At 40.1% G+C, this 5,563-nt stretch overlaps 1 protein-coding gene across 1 annotated transcript in view; it reads left to right on the forward strand.

Annotated features, from left to right (window-relative positions):
- The first annotated feature begins 5,148 nt into the window (after window positions 1-5,148).
- tmem102 (transmembrane protein 102) overlaps window positions 5,149-5,563 on the forward strand; it is a 23,219-nt gene continuing 22,804 nt past the window's right edge. Inside the window, exon 1 of the mRNA XM_032544718.1 lies at window positions 5,149-5,353. The gene's annotated coding sequence lies outside the window, so the exon portion shown is untranslated. The remainder of the gene's footprint in view (window positions 5,354-5,563) is intronic.

Raw genomic sequence — 5,563 nt, forward strand, 5'->3', positions numbered from 1 at the left:
ACACAAAACAACGTTTCACCGGGGCTCAAGTGGTGTTACACATTAAAAATGTATGAAAACTACATTAAAAAACAACAACATACGAGACAGGCTACATTTCTTGCACACACATTGTAGGCTCCGCTAGCATTAGCGCTCGGTGGGCTGTAAACACAGAGTATAAACATAGCCGTGAATTTGCGTGGAATGTAGAATGGTCGGTATTTAACAGTCACAAACTCCACCAGCGGTTGTAACACTGTAATTTCCCATTTTATTGGAATCAATATCTATCTATCTATCTATCTATCTATCTATCCATATATCTATCTATCTATCCATATATCTATCTATCTATCTATATATCTATCTATCTATATATCCATATACCTATCTATCTATCTATCTATCTATCCATATATCTATCTATCTATCCATATATCTATCTATCTATCTATCCATATATCTATCTATCTATCTATCTATCTATCTATCTATCTATCTATCTATCTATCTATCTATCTATCTATATATATAGCGGGCGACACAGCTGGCTGAGGCGCTGTCTCTGGTGTAGACTGTAGGCAATGCGAGACTAGGTCCGTTTCAACTGCTGGTTGCTGCAAAGCGCTATAAAACTAAATGTTGATTGATTGATGAAAAGGAAAAACTCAAGTAAAGTACCTCAAATTTGTACTGAAGTACAGTAGTTGAGTAAACGTACTATGTTACATTCCACCACTGGTGTGATGGATCTTTCAGGATCCTGGGGAAGAGAGCTTGTAGGAGTGGACGGGCTCACTGTGGAAAGATGTGCTTCTCCAAATCCTCTCCTGAACACCTGGAATGGAACACTGCCCAGGCCATCTTACACGATTATCCACAGCTTCCTCCCTCTCGGACCAAGGACGACACACATGTATAAATATCCACAGACACACGTCGTACACACATACCGTACACACACAAACAGGCAATATATGAAAGTGCATGCTGTCATACACACCACAGCAGCGCCAAATCTTCTCTCAGGCATCAATCAGGCGGCGGCACCTTGCACAGTGAGGCGGAATGACTGTAATGGTCGTCCCAAACGCTTCCCCATCCTGGTTGCCCCGGCTGACCTTTTTTTTAAGCCACTTAAACGGTGGTCAGCACTATCACATCCTCAGATAGATTATTCCCACACTTGAATGGACACTGAGGCGCCATCAGTAACACCCTCCTTTTCACAGCTTTATACTCTATCTTTTCAGCTCAATCTGCAGAACAGTGATGACGGCCATGCATCAGAGGAACTATGGAGACGATACCGGGGGGGGGGGGGGGGGGGGGGGGGGGGGGAGAAGCCATTGTTACCAAATCACCATAACCACTATCGGAAGCAGCCGCCTCACAGAGTTATGTAACGTCTGGGAATGGTTGTTAGCCTGCTGGGACTGGAGATGGTAGATGGTGGTAGTGGTTAGGGTTATGCTGCGTAAATGACGACTCTCTATAGTGACACTGAGAATAAAAACTGAAAATAATAAATGACTTTTTCTCCTGTGACCAGGGCTTTAAATTGACACCAGCCAACCCGACAAATACTGGGTAAAAATGTAACTTTGTCAGATAACATCGCAGAGTTATTAGACAATGTGGTTGCTAATGAATGAAGCGTTTTGGGGAAATTGTATGTTTGTTTGGCTTGGAAACGTATCCCACATTTCCCATGAACACCAAGTACTGACGTGTCAGACAACAGTTAGCTACGTGCCTAGCGTGCGTGGCTATGCTGAAACGGAGGAGACGAATGGCGGGGAGGCAAACCAGAGGCGCTGAAATGAAAGTAAAGTTAGTTAAGGAAACAAAAAACAAACGTGGCTAGTGGAAAATCTGATTGGCTGGGGACTTTAAAAAATCTACTAGCCTTAAAGCCCTGCCTGTGACCATAACACAGAAACATTTCACTGCTAATTACTGGGCACAGATGCATTTTTTTTATCTAACTTCATGCAATGTGCAGAAGTGTGAGTCTCAGTTCAAGTTCAAATTAAACATGTACAACTTTTTATTTTTGTATTGCTTTTGATTTTCTATTTATTTTATATATATATATATACTTATATGTTTATACTTTTATTTTTTTGTCATCTGTTGCATCTATTGTCTTCTTGTTTTCATTTTGTTCTTCTTGCTATTTTAAAATGGGTGAAGGAAACTACGGCTTTATAGGCAAGAAGGCATAAAAGGCTTTTTACACTTTAATCTCTAAAGTGCTTCCGTTTCTTTCAATCTCTTTATACTAGTAGGATTCCCAGACTGAACACACCGAAGCAGCACTCCACGCAGGCTGCATTGTGACTTTGTCTTGCTACTGTTCAGCTCTCTGTTGTTTTACTGCCCTCTGGATATCCTGCTTTTGCCTTGCTTTGTCTGGGTGCTATATACATTTCATTAAAAGTTATTATTATTGACTCTTTACCTACATGTCATGCTTTATTCCCCAGACATGTTCCATGTAACTGATTAATCCCCTCCCCAACATTGAGCAGCTCCTCCATTTCCTTTTTGCATTGCATTGTGGCAAAAAATAGCGCACATCAAACTGCCTTTAATATGCATATTTTCTGCTTTGAGTTTCACTTCACTTGATACATGTCCCCACAGATGTACAAAACTCCAAAAGCCAATTCACCCAAACTTGTTATTTCAGTCTGGAACAACGTGGTGGACCAAAGCATGAAGCCACTCTGCTATAGCGAGGCTTAAAAATGTACAGATATTCAATTTATTATCACATAAAAGAAGAAAAAGCACCAAAACTCTCCAAACTGTGACACTGGAACTAGGGGAGTTTTGGCATTTTTGCTTAAAAATATACTAAAAAAGGTATACTATGCTTGGCTGAATTAGGATGAGGTAATAAAGAATTTGCCTTGTTTGTCCATTTATGAGTTTAGATGAAATTGGTTGAAGTGTCTTTTTATGGGCATTGATATTTTTCTCATCAACCCTTTTCATATGTTAATAATAAATATTGTAATGTGTGAACACCTCTTTTTAAAAGGATTTTAATGTTGTATATATTGTACCCAATTTGTGCAGAAGGTAAAACATATTTGTATCCATTTTCTTCCTTTCTGCTCTTCCATACTCCTTTCCCTAGTTTCATTTTACCTATATGGTACCTCCCCTCTTTCTTCTTTTATATTCTTTGATCACTTCTTCCTGCATTCATTTTGCTGAGCAAGCACTGACTCCACAAGAGGAATCCTTGAACATCATGACATTCACTTGGCCTGACACATTTCCATCACAGGCCTGCGATTTCAGCCTGGTTTCACTTGCAATGGGGAAGATTTTATGGTCTAGCCCGGGGTGATATATGGAAGAATGTGAAACGAGCTGGTTATGTTTTTCCATTCCGGTCCTTTGTGGGTGAAAAGAGGGCAAAGAGGAAGACTTCAAAGCAGTTAAAGAGAGATTCTCATTCATATTTTTGTCTGCTGGAGGCCAGGGTCGTCTCTAACCTCTCATTTGGCAGAGGGGTGGTTTCACTCCCTCAACTTGCTCATTAAGTGCTGTTTGGTACAGCATTACCTTGATAGATGTTCCACTTATACCACAGAATAGGCTGATGAATCAGACACTGTATGGCGCTACACAGACAGCTCTTCCCACAGTGAATGAGACTGAAGTGCGTGAGCTAGTAAATGATCCATCGACAGACTAGGAGAAAGGTCTGTCAGGTTAATTCTGACACTATCAATCCGAAGACATTTAGCAGTGATGCAGGAAATGAATAGCTTGGGGTGTAATTAAGTAGGATTATACATGCATATTGAACAGCAATTTCCAGAGATCCCAGCGTGTCCCAGGAGAAGGAAACGTTTCACTATAGAAGTTTCTAATTTATTTCATTCAGCATTTTTGAATGATGAAAAAAAGCAAGAAACACAGAGGTGAAATGATACATTTGACAAAATTGAAAAAAGGGGTTGCTCAGACATATTTGGGAGCTTGACGCATACTATACCCTATAGGGACTGAAAGAAACTAAGGATCAAAAAGGATTTCTCTGCCTGCTGAGTCGATTGTTATTAAATCTATCGATTAACTTTATGTACATGTAACAATAAAATGCAGGAATACCCCTTTTAAAGCAGCCACTATGTTGGACAGGATAAAATGATGAACTTGAGTAAAGTACTTTTTGTACAGTTCGGTGGATTCATGACGATAGACGTATGAGTTCAAATGTTAATTTCCTTTGAAATTAGTCAGGGCTATCACATGTTAAGAAACAGAGATTTGGGTCTATTGCATTTTGAAAATAAGTTGAAATCTGTTTTTGCATTTGTACTATTTTGTAGTGAAAACATTAACATACTCAAATACATAAATACTAAAATAAAGTTTGAGTTTAAATACTGAATGAATTATAATTATGGTTAACTGACCTGCATTGAACCTCACACTGCACTTTCTCCTCCTGTGTGCAAAGTAACATTAAATACATACATTTGCATAATTAAAAACTCATCTTTTTGCACTGGCTTTTAACATAAGCTGAGCTGTGACATTTTATTGGTATTGATTTGAGCAAAGTCTGTTATCTGTTTTAGGAACTCTGTTTTAGATGTTTTTTCTGGTTATCTATTATGTTTTTATCTTATGTTGTCATCTATATTTGTAAAGCACTTTGAGGCAGTAGTGACTGTTTGTAAATGTGCTATATAAATAAAACTTGACTTGACTAATTGTTTATAGCATACAATTATGGTATACAGTTACATACATAACTATATAGCATAAATCATTGAAACTAGTATCATATGATAATCTGTTAACGTGGAAAGTGCAATCCACTGTACAAAACCCACCTCCATCAGCAATCAACAGGCATAAGAAAGGGGTGGGCACCGGGCAGAGAATCAGTAAAACGTTACCCACTTTTACATGCAGCACCCTGCCGCTCTGGTGCAAGGACACCGCTACTGCTGCTGCTGTGTTGGACTTACATGCTCATGCATCAAAACACTGGCTGTGCAGTCGTGAAACCGCCCTGCACTCTCTTACTAAACCGTAGCACAGCCTCATCTTCTTTGCAAGGACACAGAGGCACAATTTTAATCATAACCTGACCTCACAAATCCGTTTGTAGTTTTGTAATGTGGGGCGTGCGTGCCACACATACCGGTCCTACTAATCCCTGGATCCTCAGAGAAGGAGGACCATGATGATTTCTGGGACGGTGTTGGCACGGGGAATGTGGCGCCAGGGACCTGTTGGAAATGACAGCTGAAGAAGGCGGATTGAAGCACAGGGATCACAATAACAGTAAACGTAGAAGATAGCGAAGAAAGTCCCTCCCGTCACTGTGTAAAGGGTGTGTGTTTACTACGTTTGACAGCTTTAGCCTGGATAGCTAATAATTGCACTGTGTGATCCGCTACTCGCAAGCTACCGAGATCCGAGCTGAATGCGTGTGGGGTGCGTGCGCGCGCGTGCGTGTTAGTGTAGCTATAGATTTTTGTGTGAATGTGTGCTTGTTTGTATGCGGGGAAGTGTAGCTACTGCACTTAGCTTTACTGTCCCC

The sequence above is a fragment of the Etheostoma spectabile genome, chromosome 19 (assembly GCF_008692095.1).
Source record: "Etheostoma spectabile isolate EspeVRDwgs_2016 chromosome 19, UIUC_Espe_1.0, whole genome shotgun sequence".
NCBI lineage: Eukaryota > Metazoa > Chordata > Actinopteri > Perciformes > Percidae > Etheostoma > Etheostoma spectabile.